We start from the raw sequence: 20,973 nt of genomic DNA on the forward strand, positions 1-20,973 counted from the left end.
AGCATTGATTGCCCTCAAGGAAGTGGTGGTGAGCTGCCTTCTTGAACTGTTACAGTCCGTGTGGTGTAGGTACACCCACAATGCTGTTAGGGAGGGAGTTCCAGGATTTTGACCCAGTGACAGTGAAGGAGCGGCAATATAGCTCAAAGTCAGGATGGTGAGTGGCTTGGAAGGGAACTTTCAGGTGGTGGTGTTCCCATGTGTCTGCTGCCCTTGTCCTCCTAAGTGGTAGAGGTCGTAGGTTTAGAAGGTGCTGTTGAAGGAGCCTTGGTGAGTTGCTGCAGCGCATCTTGTAGATGGTACACACTGCTGCCACTGTGCGTCATTGTTGGAGGGAGTGAATGCTTAAGATAGTGGATGGGGTGCCAGTCAAGCGGGTTGCTTTGTCCTGGATGGTATTGAGCTTCTTGAGTGTTGTTGGAGCTGTACTCAACCAGGCCAGTGGAGAGCACTCCATCACACTCCTGACTTGTGCCTTGTAGATGATTTACAAGCTTTGAGGAGTCAGGAGTTGAGTTACTCACTGCAGAATTCCCAGCCTCTGACCTGCTCTTGTAGCCACTGTATTTATGTGGCTGGTTCAGTTCAGCTTCTAGTCAATGGTAGCCCCCAGGTTGTTGATAGTGGGGGATTCAGTGATGGTAACGCCATTGAATATCAAGGGGAGATGGTTTGATTATCTCTTGTTGGAGATAGTCATTGCCCGGCCCTTGTTTGGCGTGAATATTAGTTGTCACTTATCAGCTCAAGCCTGAGTGTTATCCATATGGCCACGGATTGCTTCAGTATCTGATGAATGGTGCTGTTTGCTGTGCAACCATCAGTGAATATTTCCAATCTGACCTCATGACGGAGGGAGGTCATTGGATGAAGCAGATGAAGATGTTTAGGGTTAGGACATAACCTGAGGAACTCCTGCAGTGATGTCCTGGGTTGCTAATCTGTGCACCAGGCAAGACAATCTCATAAAGGAGACACAACCAGTCTTTCACGTTGAAAGTTAGGATGTAAGGACAACGTGTCCTGGCCTTACCGACAACCTTCCGCAGGTTGGTGATGGATGAAAGACAGCTGTGATCGACAAAGAACTTACAAGACTCAATGTGGACATTTCTGTGCTGCCAGAAACCAGGATTGCTCAAAGCTGATCCCGTAAGGAGAAACACGACATGTTCTTCTGACAGGGAAAATGCAAGAGGCTACGCATGAAAGTTGAGTGCATTTACCAGTTGTTGTGATCCTTGACCAGACCCCCAAGTTTTTGTAAGATTCGGGTAGGGAGCAATAACGTTTTGTTTAAAATAGGCAAAGTTTGAGATTCGAGATATTTAGTCCATGAATAAAACCACAAGATTCCATGGGTTTTGAGCAAGCAAAAATAAATTTTACTGTACAAGATCAGAAAGATAAAACACTTTACACTATCTATCTTATACTCTAACATTCAGGGGAACTATGAGGTACTTGGTTGTTAACAGGCAAACTGTGGCTGAACACATCACACTACACAATAAATGCCAAATGCGATCAAAACAGAGTCCATGGATTTCTCAATGACCCACCCAGACATCAGTAACATTGTGAATCAACCAACCTCACTGAAACTCTGTCCCTCTCACAAGGGATTCCAGTGTTTACCTTTGAAGATCTAACCTGGGAATTCTCTCCAAAAGTCACTCCAACTCCGACAATGTCAACAACAGCCCACCTTGCAGGGTTTCAATGTCATCTCCCAAGATTCTGTTCCCCTGGATTCCCGACCATACACTCAAGCACCATCTCACAAGCACGACTTCAAATCTTTGGCTGCGCCCCCTTTGGCTGTTCCAAAGGGGGATTTTTGCCCCAGGGGCCCGCAGCAAGGACTCACCAACTTCCAGCTGCCTTCCTCACTTGGTCCCACAGTCCTTTTTCTGTTTGGGGCATGTTTCTCTGCTCCTCTCTTTTTATCTGAACTGGGACCTTCTCCTGTCCCTGGCCCCTCTCTGGGACCTCTCCGTGTCCCCTCTCCATTTGGGGCCTCTCCCTGTGCCCCCTCTCCCTGTCCCTTGCCTGGGACACTTGCCGGCAATGGCACTCTGCTCCCAGCCACCTGACCCGGGTTTTCCACACTGTTTTGCACTGGGCCCAAGGAATGTAAAAATGCCGATCTGTGCATGTGCAGCCCACTCCCGGTCCTTCGGGACTTCCACTCTCAACACTAAGATAAGTTTGGTTTTCATAACACAGTAAAAAAACACTCTACTTGTAATGATTTAATCACCCACAGAAGGCTCAGAGAGGCTTCTTACTCTTCCCTTGACAGCAAGCGTGGACCCAGTTAACCTCATGCGCATCTTTGTCCCAGATATCAAAGATCAATTCTCTGAGGCACTTGACTCTGCCATCAGCAGAGTTCCCAGTACTGTTGGATTGTACCTTCCAGGGAACTGCAACGCAAGGGTGGGTACTGACTACACAGCTTGGCCAATGTGCAAAGGGCACCAGGGAATTGGCAAGATGAATGAAAATAGACAGAGGTTGCTGAGGCTACACTATTACCATAGACTCTACGGGCAGAATTTTCTGCTTGGCATGTGAGCGCACTCCTGACACGCTCGAGAGTGAAATAGTGCATGGTGACTGTATCCTGATGTCATCGCACACCGGTGCGATATTTCGGTCAGCGGGCGTGCGCGAGAGTCGGCAGCGCACCCGCCGACAATTAAGAGGCCATTAAAGTGTCAATTAACAGGGATTTTTCGCTGCCCGTCCAACCTTACGGTTGGCGAGCGGGCAAACCGGCCAGTGGCCTTTGCATTTTTCAAGAAACCTCATCCAAGGGCGGGATGAGGTTTCTGTAATTAAATAGCAAAAAATTAAAAAGATCTATGCACAGAATTTTTATAACGTCAATGCACAAGTGACGCATTCTGCTGCATGGACATTTTTTCCGGATTTTAAATTCTCTCTATTGATTTTAAAGTTGTTAATTCCCTGAGGCAGCTCTCTGCCGTCAGGGAGCTGTCCATTTACGCTCCCTCCCACCCGCGCTCGCTCTCTTCCCGCCCCCCCCACAGGCAGCATTGAGCCTTTCCTCGTACCTTTCACGCTGGCTAGCCAATAATTGGCCAGCCGGCGTGAAATCGCGGTCAGGTGCCAATCGCAGGCAGCCCATTCCCCAGCTGCTCCCAGGCCCGCCAATCATGCCCACCCACCAGACTGAAAATTCTGCCCTCTGTGACAAACGGCTACTTCCTGCAAGGTGTCCTGGATACATACAAGATCATGCCACCGACACCAGCTATATTTTATCATCACCAGACATACCACCCTCAACAGTATCCTCCTCACTTGTAGCCATCACAGTGCTGACTGTGACACTGACCACTCCCTGGTGTGTAGCAAGGTCAACCTTCAGCCAAGAGAACTATACCATTCCACTATACCACACCACTATACCACGCTTGGATCAACATCTGCCGTGCCACTGACCCAGAAAGGACCGGAATTCTTCAACGTCCTTGCGCAGACTCTTTTGGACAACAAAACCCAAGGCCAGAGTGCGGTGTCAAAGTGGGATCCACTGCACAACACCATCTATAACTCTGCACTCACTGGAGAAAGAGATCAGAGGAATATGGACTGGTTTGAGGCTTATTGGATTGAAATGGAGCCAGTTACCACAAACAAGAGGAGAGCATTTGAACTAAAAGCAAGTTCCCAGCAAACAAAACCTAGATGCTCACAACTGTAGGAATCCAGCCCAAGCAGACTGCTCGGCTGTGCCAATCAATACTGGTTGAAACTTTGCAACAGTATACAATCTGCTGCTGTACCAGGGATGCTAGAGAGATGTATGAAGGAATCAAGAAAGGGACAGGCCCAGCAGCAAAAATACCTTGAAGACAAAGGCAGGGATGATCATCACTGAACCTTGCATGTCGATGGAAAAGTGGGTGGAGCATTACCTCAAACTCAAAACAACAGAGAACACTGTCACTGAAGAAGCTACCAGTGCCATTCCAGACCTTTCTGTCATGGAGGAGCTGGACAGCAGACCCAACATAGTAGCGCTTGAATAGGCCATTGACCATCCTGCCAGTGATAAAGTTCCAGGAAACGATGGCATTCCACCTGAAATCATCAGAAGTAGAAAACTAGCACTGCTGCAGCAACTCCATGATCGTTTGTGCCTTTGCTGGAAGAAAAGATTTGTGCCTCATGGTACCTTGTGTATAGACAAAGTGACTATCACAATTGATTGGGCATCTCCTTGTTAAGCATTGTGAGAAATGTCTTTGCTCACATTGCTCCGCCCAGATTGCAGAGCCTGGCATCACACATCTACCAAGTTTCAGTGCAGCTTCAGAGCTGGAAAAGTGACAATTGACATGATTTTCTCACTTTGGCGGTTACAAGAGAAGTGCCACGAAGAGTGCAGACTACTTGACGTTGCCTTCAAGGGCCTCACCAAGGCCTTTGACCTTGTCAGAGATGGACCCTTTAAACTGCTGCAGAATGCAGACTGAGCCTCATTTCCTCAATTCCATGAGAACATGCACAGTTCTGTCAGTTACGATGGAGCAACATCAGAAACTTTCAAGATCAGCAGTGGAATGAAGCAGGGCTACATCCGGGTACCAACTCACTTTGGTATATTTTTCTCCATGCTGCTGTTGTTCGCTTTGGGTGACTCGTGTGAGGGAGTCTACCTGCATGCCAGAGCTGAAGACAAGCTGTTCAACTTGGCAAGACTCTGCACCAAGACTAAATTGTGTAATTTTCTAGTTCTTGAGTTGTTGTTTGCTGATGATGCTGTGCTGGCATCCCACGATAAAATTCATTTGTAGCAGCTTTTAGATCAGTTCTCCTGGGCCTGCAAGGATTTTGGACTGACAACCAGCACCAGGAAGACCAAAGTTATGGGCCAGGACGCAGAGACTCCACTCTCCATCAACATCAATGTAGTAACTATGGTTTTGTTAAATGTTGTACAGAACCTTTAAGAATAGTCCTGTGTTGTAAGATCACATGATCTGTGTAAACCAATGCATTAGCAGCGCAGGTTACCTCCACAGTCAGTGTAGAGAGAGATGGAGTTGAAAGCACATGTGTAGCTGCTGCTGTCTGTATAGTAAATAAACCTAATGTTTCCACTTAGAGAGTTGTCTGCAGATTAACTCTATTACAAACAGGTGACAAGGCCCCACTACAACAAACTGGTGATGAGGATAAATCAGGATAAATCAAAATAAATCAGAATCGGTACTGTACCTCACCCAGCGATTGTGAGTGTCAACATCTGTTTAAAATAACAGATGATATACTCACCCAAAATGCCATAATTTCGTAGAATTGATCCCTTTGAGCCAGCCACAAATGATTGGTCTCAGTAAATAGAATGCCTCACGTTCTTCTTTCAAGCAAACAAAATCAGAGGGATAGGGAAGAGGCAAGCGAACCTCTTGAATGCTTGTGGGAACAAAACCTACAGTTTGATTCAAAGTTTGATGGCACCCAGCACCCCAGCTTCGAAGAATTTCAGAGAATTGGTGACCTCGTGAAGGGACATTTTCATCCTTCAATCGCAATGCAGAGGTTCAGATTCAATTCACAAAATAAAGCCCTGGGTGAGACAATTGCTAGCTACGTGGTGAATTTGAAGCAACTAACGGAACATTGTGAGTTCAGTGAGGCTCTGAACAACATGCTCAGAGATTGTTTAGTGTGTTGTGTGTAAAGAAATCACTATTCAGAGAAGATTGCTGGCTGAAGTGAAGCTGGATCTTAAGAAGGCATTAGAAATAGTGCTGGCCATGGAAAGGGCTGTAAGAGATTCACAAGCAATACAAGGGGTGTCAAATGGCTCCACACTCCAAATCGGGCAGGAACAGTCAGCCGAAAGTGGCGTGAAAAAGTGAGACTCCGCCGTGAAACGGGGAACAGCCCCCACTAACTGAAAAATAAGAAGAAGTAATTTAGCAGATAAATCGATGTGGAAACAATCAGTCTTTTTGCGATTGGCAGTTTAAAAAAGTTGAATGTTACTTTTGTTACAGAAATGGACACGCACAGTGCAAAGAGAGATTTAAACAGGCTTGCAAACAACAGAAGAAGCCCAATGAAATCTACAGTGTAGAAGAGCCTGAAACAACAAATTCTGACATTTATTCATTGTTTAAAGTGAACGTTGGGAAGACTAGAGCCAATATTTGTTACAGCACAAGTAATGGTAAACCAGTAAAAATGGAAGTAGACACGGGAGCTTCCACTACTGTAATCGGAGAACACACTTTCAGGTATTTAAATAATGGTGAACATCAATTAAATATGGAACAAACATCTGCCAAGTTAAAAACATACACAGGTGAAGAAATCCAAGTAAAAGGTGTCAGCAGAGTAACTGTCTATTATAGAAACCAATCGGCACAGCTACCACTGAGAAGCGCAGGACCAAGCCGCGAAACTGGTTAAGGGAAATCAACCTTGATTGCCCAGTGAGATTTCAAAAGAAAGCTGGAAGAGCTCATGTCTTGAAAAAGGAACAAGACAAAGTATGACAGAAAGAGCCTGGAGAGTCCAAGGACCTCAACAAGATGAAAAAGGAGTGTGTAAGGACTCAACAACCTGAAGAAATGCAGTCTATCTTAAACAAAAACATGGAAGAGCAGCAGAAGCAACTCAAGGAGATCCTGCTGAATGACAGACTTCAAGACAAAGTGAGTAACCATCACAAGGAAAAGGAAAACCTGTTTAAAAAGCCTTCACACATGACAAGATTCCCTCAGGTCAAAGTTTGTGCCTCTGGAACAGTACAAAGAGAAACAGGAAGAATTCAGCGTCTCCCTGAATAAACTGAAGAACCAGTTGGCAGAGAAGGCACATCAATGATCAAGTTTCCAAGAGGCAGCCAACAAATACAAATAAGAGACAGAAGAGCTGAAGAATCAGCTAAATGAAGTCAAAGAGGCTTTGAAAACAAAAATCGGAGAGCTTTCAAAGAGGCAAGCAAATAATAAAGTTTTGGGAGGCTCAGCTACTGAACTAGAACAAGTTGAGATTTCACCTGAGAGAAGTCTGGCCGACAGTGAAGTCAAAACGAAGGATGAGACTAAACTCTGTGGTGGAAAGGAGGAGACAAAAAGGAAGAAGGTTCTGAAAAGACAATAAAATGGTGGCTGGTAGCTTCTATAAATACTTGAAGGAAGCAATAAACAGATTATCCAACTGTGCCTACTTTGATTTTATTCCAGTCCCTCATAATGGTTTGCTGCATGATGATGCTGAAGATAAAATCAAAGAGGTACAAGTTACTTCCAAGACCTTATCTGGAAAGAATTCTAGATGCTGTAGACAAATATGAAGAAATTAATAGATAATTCATTGGAGACCAAGCTTACACACTTTCTTTTTCACTACAGGATAACCCCCCACATGGCAACAGGAGCAACACCTGCATAATTGTTGATGAGATGCTGTCTTAGGACAAAACTGAGCCTAATATTTCCAAATTTGGAGGGGAAAGTGGAGAAGAGTCAAGGAAACCAAAGTGCTGTGCATGACTTACATTGTCTTGAGAGGCAATTTACTGTTGGAGAAGCAGAATATGTGAAGAATTTCAGTGGTTACCAGGCAAAATAAGTTCAGTGACCGGACCATTATTATACCACGTAGAAGTGGAAAGCCGGATCACTCGTAAGCATGTGGACCATTTAAGGAAAAGAGAGATACCACAACAAGATACGCTTCCACCTGTAACCATTACTGAACCAGTGTTTCTTGTTGAAAATGCTCAACCAAGGACTGACCTGTCTGATGTCTCTGTCAGAGTGGATGACACTGAACTGCAAGTGCCCACTGAGGTACCCGATGTTCATGCAGTTCCAGAGAATGTGGTTCCTGAAAAAGAATCTGAAGTTGTGGAGCTGCGACATTCTACATGAATCAGGAAACCACCTGAAAGACCGAACTTGAAAATTTCATGACCGGTGTAAATATTATAATGGCATGAAATAAATATACTTGTAAGCATAATATGTACAGCAAAGTTAAAGGGGGAGGAATGTAGTAACTATGGTTTTGTTAAATACCTTTAAAAATGGTCCTGTGTTGCAAGATCACATGATCTGTGTAAACCAATGTGTTAGCAGCTCTGGCTACCTCTACCGTCGTTGTAGAGATAGAGATGGAGTTGTAAGCACACGTGTAGTTGCTGCTGCCTGTATTGTAACTCTTTTGAGTACAAACCCGTTTCCATCTGTTTCAGATGAAGTTACATTGTTTCATAGTTTGCCATTGTGAGATTTGAACTCTTGATCTTGGGGTTATAAACCCAGTACCATAACCACTTGGCTATTTAGGCCAAGCCCTGCCTGTATTGTAAATAAACCTAATATTTCCACTTAGAAAGTTGCCTGCAGATCAACTCTATTACAAACAGGTGACAAGGCCACACTACAGCAATCAACAACCTCACTCTGGAGGTCATCGACAGCTTCACATACCTTGGATCAACAATTATCAGCAACCTGTCCCTTGATACCGAAATCAGCAGCAGGTTTGCCAAGGCCACAGCTGTCATTTCAAAGTTGAGAAGTTGTGTGTGGATCTTCAGCAAACTAACTGAAGATACAAAGCTCCGTGTGTACCAGGCTTGTGTTCTCAGCATCCTCATTTATAGCAGCAAAGGATGGACAGCTTATGAAGGCAAGAACAGCAGCTGAACAGCTTCCACCTTCACTGCCTCAGACAAATATTGGGAATCTCCTGGCAAGACAGTGCTGAATATGGGAGTACACCAGCGTGCTTGCCCTCGACTCTGTTGGCTGGGGCATGTGAGCTGAATGGATGACGGCCACATCCCCAAAGACATGCTCTATGGTGACCTTGCTATTGGCACGAGACCAACAGGTCACTCATGTTTGCGATACAAGGATGCCTGTTAGGGAGACTTCAAGTTGACCAGGATTGGATTCGATGCGTGGAATGTCCTTGCTGCTGACCGGAGTTGCCTGGACACAAGCGGTCGGGAAGGGCCTGGAGAAAGTAGAGGACAAAAGAAATGATGAGATGGCGGAAAAGAGAGCACGCCGGACAGAAAAAAACAGCAGTTGACCTCGGGCCACGCTATTCATCTGTGCCAGCTGCAAAAGGGATTGCCACTTACGAGTTGGCTTGTACAGCCACAGCAGACGAAAGTTCAGCCCGGAAGTGACACACACCCAGGGATACCTCCCAAGATGGATGGATGCCATTCAGTTACAGAGCATCAAGCAGGCAGGGAAAAGCCTCAAGGTAGAGCTGTGTAATTGTAATAAGGTTGAGTTAACACAACATGGCAGGGGTATGTACTCTACAGGGTGCCTACTTCATCTAGTTGTAAGTATGTATTGTTTTAAAGTTCTCATTTTCTTTAATTCATAATTAGTTCTACCTTTAGTTTAGCTACTGTAAGGTATAACTGCAATGATAATATGACACCATGGGTTGCCAATAAAGTCATAATTGCCTCCGATCAAGAGTGCCTGCTTCAGTTTTAGGTTCCCTCAACATCTGGCTAACGATTGACAAAAGGCTATTGCAAGTGTGGCCAGTATATTTGTGCAGGCAGACCTGAGAGAATGCAAACCCAGAACAGCAGGGTTGTGACATAAAATGTCTTAATCACCATATTAGGTTCCAAGTGTGCAAATTACTTTTGGCTATAGTCACATTTCAAATAAATAGTCCCTGCTTCCTATTCAAGTGATGAATGGGAACCAGAGTCTTATAAATAGCAACATGCCAGTGGCATGATGACAACACAACACAACACCGGCATGTAGCAGGTATTTGTCAGGCAGAGGAATTGCTACCTCTTATACGCAGACAGATGTACTTTATGACATGCCAATGCAAACTATTGAATAACACTGCTGTTGAGTAGTGTGTCTTAACTTTAAGTTTCTTCTTGATGTTATTACACAGATCTAGTTTCATAGTAGCTTAATCGTGGCATTATTAGGGAGCTTAATTGCCACTGCACATTTCCGCATACATCGAAAGTAACATTTTAGCAAATGTAACAGTAGCTTGTGACCCTGTTTTGATCTGTTGTATAATCAGAATACACAGGAGAGTGTGCTTGTTCCAATTCGGAGTTAAGATTTTTAATCACCTGCTGCTTACAAGGGCAAATTATTTTTGGCACTCGCTCTTCCCTCTGAATTACCATGTCCGATTATTCACCCTCAGTTTTGCTAAATTTGAATAGCAGTGGGCTTTGCAGGAGTTGTGTGAAATTTTGCCACCCCATGGAAAAGTATTTTCTGTGAAAATAAAACAAGCGAAGTTTTTTTAAAAAACCTCATCCTGCCCTTGGATGAGGTTTGTTGAAAAATACAAAGGCCGCCTGGCCGAGAAGCTTTGCAAATTTACCACTTTGCGTCATATTTACACAAAAACATTCTGAGTTGGAAGAATATAACACCAGGACCAAGCTTAAGGCAGAAACTTTAGAAATTAGTCATAATCTTTGAAAAGTTTAGTGCAGCTGGGTATGCTTGAGGCCTTCTGTGTCCCATGGGTGCTCCAGGGAATAGGGTGCTTGATAAAACATCATGATTTAGTTGCTAAGGTTCCTTTTGATTCAGTTTGGGCTCCTTGCTCTATTTTAAGTATCTTTCAGTTTGATTGGACCACATTCTTTTTATTATATCGGTGCCCTTAAAGGGGAACTGGTCCTGACTCTTGCCCGGTGACATTGCGGCAACTCAGTGGATCCCAACTGGTTCAGTTAAAATAGGTTCAAACTGCCATAAATCTCCTTATCGCCAAATGCTAAAATGTGCTAGACAGCACCAAGGAGGTCTCTTCTACCCCTGCTCAGTAAGGAGACTCCACAATCTCAATCCGGCACCACTCTCCCCAGGTCAGATCAAATTAGGAGCTGAGTGCAGATTGCTGCATGTGGTGGTTAAAACGGCTTCTGCTCAAAGCTCTTGTTTCACCCAGCAGTCACATGACGATGACCTGACTGTCTGCGAAATCACATGACTTTTGCACACGCCCCCCCCCTCCCCTGCCCCCCCCCACCCCCCGACAATTAAGAGGCCAATCAAGGGAATTAAAGTAGTAACTGTCTCCGATCTTTCGTGGTCCATCCAACCTTATGGTTGACGACCAGACAAATTGGCCAGGCGGCCTTTGCATTTTTCAACAAACCTCATCCAAGGGCAGGATGAGTGAGGGTTCCGTTATTAAATTTTAAAAAAATGTATGGACAGAATTTCCATCATGCATGTGTTCAGGTGACTGATTGTCATGCGTGGACATTTTCTTTCTGGATTTTTAAAACATTATTTCTTGGTTTTAAAGTCTTCAGCTCCCTGAGGCAGCTCTCTGCCTTCAGACAGCTTTCATTCAGTGCTCGCCCCCCCGCCCGCACTTATATCAGCGCCCGCCCTCCACCCACCCCCACCCCGGCAGCGCTGAGCATTTCAGTGCGTGTTTCAGGCTGGCTGGCCATTAATTGGTCAGCCAGTGTGAAATTGTGGTCAGGGGCCGATCGCGGTCAGTGGTCTGTTCCCAGTCCTGTCGACAGTGCCCGCCTGCTGACCGGAAAATTCTGCCCATACTGTATACAGTCTATGAAGAAGGTCATCCCAATGAACAGGAAACTGCACGTTCTAACCTGTCTCACTTTCATTGTCCTGCACATGCATTGCACACATAATCATTAAAGGGTTCAAATCATCTATTAGTAAAATGGTAGATAGGTTCTTGATAAGCAAGGGAGTGAAAGGTTATTGGACGTAGGTGGGAGCTTAGAATCAGATCAGCCATGATCTTGTTGAATGGCGGAGCAGGCTCGAGCAGCTGAGTGGCCTACTGTGCTCCTAACTCGTATGTTCATATGTACGGATTGTTGTTGGCTGTTTGTCTGGTATCTGCTGGGTCCTGTGGTGACATTGCCTCTGTGGGGCATGCCGTTGCCATGCTGAGCGTTGCTGCTGATCCATTGCATTTGTTGGGGAGCAGCTGGGACCGATGGTCATTCCATTTCTTGTTCAGTTGGCAAAACTGAGTCTTCCTCATGGGCTGCCTGCTGTGAAGGAGCAGCTTCTCCGGTTGCGCACCTGTGTCGGTGGTTGTGGCGATATACCTGGTCGTTCACTCTCACCGTGTGCGATCGAGGCGACAACTGCACAGGTTCCAAGTTGCCAAGTGGGCTGACTTATGTTGAGTGTGTTGAATGTTTGCGCTCCAACCGCCTCTCCAACTCTCAGCTCTGGCTATGAGATGGATGCATTATCAAAGTGAAATTTGTCTCTGTTGTTTCATTTTGACTTTGTCACTCGCTCCTGTTACTACTTCTGTCTTCAATAGTGTTCTAGCTGTTGGAAGAATAATCTGGGTGCAGCATGACATTGGCCGCTGGACTAAACAACTTTCAATGCTTTCAGTAGGTATGTTTCTCCACTCTAAGATTGCCTTGTACACATCAGTACTGGATCTACTCAATTTTTTGATGATTCCTTTCACAATTTTCATCGCTGCCTCAGCTTTTCCATTTGACTGTGGATAGTGTGGAGACGATGTGTAGTGCTGAATTTCCCAATCATTCATGAAGTGTCTGAATTCTTCACTCATGAACTGAGGGAGATTGTCGCTCATCACAATGTCAGGAATGCCAAAACAGCTGAAGTTTGTCTTCAGGCATTCTATGATCTCACTGGCAGTCATTGACGCCAGCTTGTCTAACTCCCAGTAGCCTGAATAGTAGTTGATGGTGATGAGTAGTCAGTTCCAAAGAAAGCGGTGAGGTGTACTCCAAGCTTCATCCATAGTCTGCCTGGGATGTCATGTGTCATGAGCAGCTCTTTTTGTTTAGCTTGATTTTCATTTCAAGAACTGCACTGGCTGATGTGGTCTTTAATCTTATTGCTTCTCTTGCCTTCCTCAGACTAGTCTCAATTCCTTGATGGCTTGCATGGATATGCTTCAGCATCTCTTTTCTTATTTCTTTAGGGATGATGACTTGTTCCTTTGTAAAAGATGCCATCCTGGACAATCGCTTCATCTCTGTATGCCCAATACTGTGTAGTGTGCTTGATCTAAGCAAGGTGATTGCCTGTCAGTCTCTGCAAGGTTGATGACTTCCAGAGAATGTCATGCTATTGATTCTCATTGAATCTGGAAGATCTCACTCTCTGTACCAGCAACATCAACATCCTTTGCAGATGCTTTGGAGCAGGTGGAAGCAATTTAAGAAAGATGCTTTGAAGTGATAAATTTTCAGCAGAAAATGCAAAGAATGGGAATGTACTCTCAATCAAAAGACAATGAAAGGTGTTGATTAATAGAGAAACCTAGGATTGTTGGAAAAGAGACATAGGCCAGAATTTTCCTGTTGGCGTATGGGGGTGGGTCACTTATGCCCGTGTGTAAAATAACGCGCAGTGACGTCGGGCGAGTGTCCCAATGTCACCGCGCGCCATCGCAATATTTGGGAAGGCTGGCGCTATAAGTTCGGATGCGTGACTGCCATCAACTAGCAGGCCAATTAAGGCCCTTGCGGCAGCAATTGATCTCAATTTTTCGCAGCCGGTGTAATCTTCAGCACATCGCATGGCCGCAATGGGCAGGCGGGTAGGAGACATTTGTATAAACCTCATCCACGGGCAGGATAAGAGGGTGAGTGGGGTCGCGAATGTGATGTTTGAGGGACTTAAGTGTGAAAGTAACTTTTACTTGCCTGAGTGAGCAGGAAGACTTCAAAACTCATACCAGCTGCTAGGACAGGAGTAAAAGCCTTGGTCAGGACTCTACAGTAGAAATAATTTCTGGGGCCTGCAGCTTTCAGGAAGCCTTCCCTTAGTCTGGGAATGGGAATTGTGCTCTCCACTGGAGGCAACTCCTCTGAGGAGGAAGGGAGGCCCAGAAGGCGGAGGAGGCCAGGAATCCACATTCAGCCTCCAGGGGAGCCACCTTTGGGAGGTGACGCACAGGCACAAGGGGCGCAGGGCCAACAGGAATTACAAGGCAGAAGGGCCGCAGAAGACGCCATTATCCTGCTGCCAGGGTATAATGGTGGCAAAACAGCTACCTCAATATGCCTGAGGTACAGTGCTGAAGGAGGCTCCATCTCTCAAGGGAGGCAATCAATTATACCTGTCAGATGATTGGGCCTGAGATCTCCCCTAACTGTGTAGGTGGACACCCCATGCCAGTGGCTTTAAAGGTCGCAGCTGCTTTCAACTTCTTTGCCTCCGGCTCTTTCCAGGGCTTGGTGGGTGATCTCTGCTGAGTCTCCCAATCAGCTGTCCACACTTGTGTCAAGCATGTGACAGACACTCTATTCAGGTGTGCATTAACTTTCATCCACTACCACTGGGATGATGCCAGTCAGACAGAGCGAGCCAGAGGCTTCGTGGCCATTGCTGGCTTCCCCCATGTCCAGGGTGCAACAGACTGTACACATGTGGCCATCAAGGCGCCAGTGGGTCGCCCGGTGCCTTCGTCAACAGGAAGAGCTTCCACTTCATGAACGTGCAAATAGTGTGTGACCACAGGATGCTGATTCTGCGAGTCTATGTAAGGTACCCAGGCAGCTCCCACGATGCCTACATCCTCAGACACTCCCGGGTGCCGGGGCCCTTAAATGCTCCAGCCCGGCTGGATGGATGGCTGCTGGGTGACAAGGGCTATCCCCTCAGAAGGTGGCTCATGATGCCTCTCCGCCATCCAAGAACAGAAGCTGAGCAGCGGTACAATAGGAGCCACGGCACCACAATGGCTGTGGTGGAGAGAGCCATCGGTCTTCTCAAGATGCGTTTCAGATGCCTGGACCATTCAGGGGGTGCACTCCAGTATCCCCCAGATCGTTTGTTTTGCTGATAGTCATTTCATGTTGCGCTCTCCACAATCTGGCGCTGGAAAGGGGCGACGCACTAGACGAGGAAGACATGGATGCAGTTGCTCCAGATGTACAAGATGAGTCCAGCAGTGATTCCAAGGATGAGCACACACTGAGTGGGTAGACGCTGACCTAGGCATACTTCAAGGAGGCAGGGACAGCCAGGAGGCTTTAATCCAAAAAACCTTCAGCTAGCCCACCACAGGTGGACCGTCAACACACACCAGGGCTGTAGGCTCCACACTTGATACCTGAGTGCTATATCAGCCTGGATACTAACGTTAACTAAGGCCCTTGTCAATAAACCTCAATGTCAAACAACTCACTCACAACATCGTGACTTCCCGTCCACTTGCAGAAGTAAGGAATCTCCCTGAGGTGTGGCAACATGTCCAAATTTATTGAGTGAACAAATGTAACTTCATAAACCAAAAAAAACGGTGTTGGAAATTGCGCCAAGTCTTCAATAAACTACTGTGGGCCAACATAAAAGCACCAGTGAGAAACCCGTGGTGTGCCTAAGGTGCCTTAAATTTACGTTTCCGGGTGCTATGTCTAGGTGCTGTCCCCTCGCTGGGAGTAGCATCTGAGACAGCCTGCTCACTGTGCTGTCTTCTTGGCCTCGGTGACCTTGGCCAACGTCCTCTGGCCTGTGGAGCCTTTGATGACCCTGCCTGATAGGGAGTGGCCAGTTCCACAGCTGGCATCTCCCCAGTTGCCGCAGCCTCATCGGATCCATGGTCACTGGCAGAGGGGCAGAGGATCTGCTGCCCTCATCCAGAGTGCCCTGAGGGGAGCCCGCAGAGTCGACAGGCAACTGCTGCGCTGACGTGAGGTCGCTTTGGACCTCCCTGCTCACCACAGATGGATGGGCACCAAGCTGGGAAACTTGGTGCCCAGACCATCTCCCACACTGGCACTGACCAGCTGTGGCCAATGCCACTGTGAGTGCTTGCAGGTCCGAGCACAATCCCAGGAGGACCTGATTGTTCTCCTGGAGGAGCCTCTCCATGAGAGTCGCCACTCTGTCCATGGAAGAAGCATGGCACTCGGCTATGAGGCTCATTGCATTGGTGATGCTCCATGTGGGCTCCTCCAGCACGGGCACCATGCCACACATAGCCCCATGTATCTCTGTCAGATCATCCCGCATACCCTGCTGCACTTCCAGCATTCGCTGCTTCATGGACGGCCCCAGAGGCACATTATCAGCCACCGACCAAGTAAGTACCCAGTCCCCAGCAGTCCTCCGACTGCCAGCGCCCTGGGCCCTCTCTGTCTCTGCCCGCACCTCAAGTGAGTGTGAAGTGCTCTCATCGCCATGCCCTGGGACACTAGCCAAAGATCTAATTCCCACCGAGATGCTAGCATCTGTGCTGGTGCCTGCCTGGCTGAGATGGTGTGATGCCGTAGAATGTATTTCCTCTGGAGACTCAGGGGTGAGAGGTGGGGCCTCTGTCTCCTCCTCCTGGCCCTGCTCCGGTGATGCTAAAAGGAAGAAAAAGGACATGTGATTAGTTACAGTGCAGACGATGTCAACTTGCATGCCGCTCCCCCAGATCATTATGTGCTCATCCTTCCCTAATCAAGGGTAAACCCATGTTGTTAACTTCAATCACTGAGCATTCAGCAGTGCCATGACATCTGTGACACACATGGTGACCTGAGTGCTGGCCAAACATACCTCCCTGTGGCACCCCAGCCTCCCCGCCAATGGGGGACCTTGGGGCATGGTACCTCTCAAGGTCCATGGCCTGCTGCTTGAAAGCCATAAGCATGGCCAACTGGGCCTGGCCTCTGCCAGTCTGCATTCATTCAGACGCATTGTGCACAGTCTTTTCCTGAAAAGGAGAGAAGAGCATTGATTAGTCCAGCCTGAATTCCCATCACATCCCTGCCAACCCAGCCAGACTGGGACATTGCAGGACTCCAGTTCTTCGTCACCCCGCAGCTGCTGCACACTCAACCAAAGAAACCAGGGCTGACCATCCCCCCCTGACCCCACCATTGGCCAGATGCTGCCTCCTTCGCATGTGGCACCACTTTGCTAAGCAAGGAGGCACAAGCACGTGGAGCACAAACACCAGCAGATGGATTGGTGCCCCGCCAACTGGAAGCTCCCCTCCCGGCATGTTAGCACCCTGACTTTGACATGCTTCCCAGTTCTAGCGCTCTGCCTAGGTGCAGAGCCTTGACTTTCACCCCCATTCTATACTCTGGGTGTCAGTGTCACACGTGCTACGGATGCCGAACACATCCTAGCTCAACCCTCTCAGGATGAACTGGGCATGGGCAATATCTGCTGGCACACCCAGCGAGGGATACATGCTGAGAGGGATTCAGTGACATTACTATACTCAGAGTTGGCGGGGGTGTGGGATGGTGGGGGTGGGGTGGGTTTGACGGAAAGGATGACGGCTGCATTAAGTGACTTGAGGCAACATCATACTCGCCCTTCCTGAGCGCAGGAGATCATTGAACCTTTTGCAGCACTGGGGCCATGTACGCCACAGCACATCATGGGAGCTAACACTCTCAGCCACCTCCTCCCACACACGTTTGGTCAGAAGGGCAGACAGGCACTTATCTGAAAAATGAGGGGTACAATGCCCTGATGGCCTACCCTCTGGACTTGCATCACTAATATTGCCCCCCGCCTGCAGAGCCCTTTGCCCAGCCATTGCAAGCAGCCTTTCCAAGGCTGCCAGGCCTTCCTTTACACAGGCCGCCAGGTCGCCATTGGACCCGGCAGGCTGAGCGTGCCCACTGTTGCCCGTCCACTCCTGCTATCCACAGGAGTCGTGAAGTACGCTGGGTGGGCCTTAATTGGCCTGCCCGCATAAAGTGGTGGCGATCAGGTCCGCGCCCGCTCCCAACCAGCCCACCCAACATGGGGAAAATTGTCTCCATGCTCTTGAAGAGTTTTCATCCTGCACTCATCAGGACAGAGACAAGAAGAACAAATTTCAACCAACTAGTGCTTGCAAAACTCAAAACATGATATCTAATGTCAGATGTGATTCTGCAATTGGATTAGCACAATCGCAAATGTGCTAAAAATTACACTAACAACCAATTTTAGATTATCAGTTTGCATTGTAGCTCACTTATGCTTGCTACAAGCTACATATATTCATATGCAGGGACCTGTCCTCTGCAGTCAAAGGGATATATCCAGACTTTGCACCTTTTTTTAATAACAAAAGTATGGGCAAGAATAGCTCCCTGGTGCATTTGCCATGGCAACGTCTTGATCGATCACAGCCAAGTTGCCAGCCAATCAGCACTCTTTTTTTCATGCAGTATAATTTGTTGTTCCCTTTGAAATTTGGATTCTTGCATCTGTCCTGATGAGTGCAAGACAAAAATCTTCAAAGGCATGTCTCTTTGTTCAGCAATGCTCAAGTTCCCTACTACCAAGCAACTATTAGAAACCTAGGAGTTTAAATACAACGTTCTTTGAGAACATGAGTGCAAGTAAATAAAACCAAAGCAAAGAATAATAGAAATTTGGGTATTACAGATAGGGGCATAGAGTTCAAAAGTAGTATTGATGAATTTGTAGAAAACATTGATAAAACCACAGTTAGAGTACTCCATGCAGATATGGGCAACACTTTATAGAAAATCCATTAAAATGATAACAAAGTTGTAGGTTCACCGTGCTGCTATCACATATGGGAAACAAAACGTGACCAGGTAAGTGCACAGTTTTCTGACTGATCAGAGTCAGGTGCAGCTGTTCCAATGCTTATCAAAAGATTTGGGCCATAAGTTATGGGAAGACATGTGAGATACTGGACAAAAACAGAATTACCTGGAAAAACTCAGCAGGTCTGGCAGCATCGGCGGAGAAGAAAAGAGTTGACGTTTCGAGTCCTCATGACCCTTCGACAGAACTAGGTGAATCCTCTATACTGGGGTTGGTTTCAATGCAGCAGCGAAGATTAAGATAAGATTTGATGGAGTTTTTTTTTAATTCTGAAAGAATTTGGACAGAGTGAACAGGGAAAGACAATTTCTCCTGGTTAAGGAGCGAGTCACCAGAGGTCATCAATTTAAAATTGTCACAGAGAGCGTGAGGAGAAGCTTCTTTAACAGGGTTGTTGTTGGATGGAATGCTTTATCGCAGGGAGTGGCAGAGCAGTACCATTAGATCGAAAGGAAAATATGAGAAATATTTGAAGCATATGAAATTATGAGAGGAGCAAAGGAGAGTCGTATTAGTTTTACATTGCTCTAGAAAGAAAACTACACAGATGTAATGGATCAAAAAGCTTCCTCTGTGCTATAAACTATGATTTTAAATGTATTGCAAGGACTCCTTCAGTAATAAACTCTATCAAGTACCACCTTCCTTCAGACATTTTGGCTATCAAAGATATTATTGTTATGGAGTCAACATAAGCCCTTTCTGTTACATGAGTCTTTTATATGAACATATTATGAGATCACGGCACCTTTGAATATTATGAATATTATTCAGCAAGTTAGAACATTGCTTAATATATATTTGCCTGTACATTAGCATTATTCATCAAAACTATTACGTAACTTTTCATGTCAGTTGCAAATGAAAGCAGTTCTAAAAATTTTTTAGCAACTTGGCAAAACATTCTTTACAGTCGTAAATTACAAGGACACATATAGTGGGTGAGAGGAAATGGTTAAAAGCAATTCCCATTAATGGTATTGGCATGCTGGTAACTTTTTTGGTGCAGCTTCTTAAATCCTTCCCCACCCCCCTAATGTTATTAATAAATGCTTCATGACTATGAAAAAGCTTTTGATCGTGCTTTTCAGCAAAAGCAAATAGACATGTTGCTGAAATGTGAAATTGACAGTAAAGATGTATGATCTATCCAGATCCTATATTAGGATCAATTAGTGAGCATCAGGCTAGAAGATGGACAATCAGATATGTCTTAGGTGAAGAGAGGAGTACGACAAAGCTGTGTACTGTCACCAAAATTATTCAATCTGTACACCGAGCAAATATTCAGAGAACTAGTTGTACTTTCAGGGGTAAAAATTGGAGGTAAGAACATAACAAACTTGCTGGTGACACAGCACTACTTGCAGAATCAGAAGAGGCCCTACAAAATATCATAGATCAAGCAAAATCGAGAAGTTCAGAATATGGATTGAGTATGAACACCAAAAAGACAAGAACAGTGGTAGTTAGAAGAAATACATTAGAAACTAGAGTGAAGATTGAAGTTGATAGTATCATCCTGCAGCAAATAGATAAGTTTGTCTATTGAGGACAAATGATAACCGAAGATAGTAGATGTGATGCAGAAGTTAGAAAAGAGATAGAGATAGCCAGAAGTAATTTTGTGAAGATGAAAGATGTGTTAACAATAAGAAAACTCAAGCTTGTAGCATGGAAAAATCTCATAAGGTGCTATATTCTATCCACCTTCCTCTATGGAAACCTGGACAATAAACGAAGACCTGTGGGGAAAAAAATTAGAGGCCTTTGAAATGTGATGCTAAGACATATGCTAAAAATTCCATATGCGGACCATAATACAAATGAAGGGACGCTTGAATTCACTAGAGTGAAGGAATTCGAAAAGTGACATTCGGAAAAGAAAATTTCAGTATTTTGGCTATTTGATGAGGGCTGAAAAGCTGCAGAGATCTCTTCTCAGAGGGCAAAATGGAGGGCAGCAGAAAGAGGGGTTGAGCTAGGTGCAGTTGGATGATGGATGTCACAGAGTGATTGTGGATGAACTACAGTGATTGTGTGATTATGAATCAAGACTGACGAACATGACATACCATGACAACAGATTTCCTGTTAGGAGTAGCAACAAGCAGCGGCAGTGTTTATTTTCTGTTCTGTTGGGATTTTCTGTCAATTATGCTCTGTTTTCAACCCTGCTGTGTAAATGAGGCAAGTTCAGAATTACTAGCAACCGTAAAGGGCTGAATTTTCTTGGCCCCATAGAGGCGGAGGGGGTATGCTTGCCAGGAAAATAGGAGGCAGCCGCATCGGGACAGCTCCCCAACACATTCCCACTGCTGGGGAACTTTCTGAGGAGCGGTCCGGGATTAGGATTGGTTGTCCGTACCACAGAGGTGGGCAG

Source organism: Carcharodon carcharias, chromosome 22 (assembly GCF_017639515.1).
Source record: "Carcharodon carcharias isolate sCarCar2 chromosome 22, sCarCar2.pri, whole genome shotgun sequence".
Classification (NCBI taxonomy): Eukaryota; Metazoa; Chordata; class Chondrichthyes; order Lamniformes; family Lamnidae; genus Carcharodon; species Carcharodon carcharias.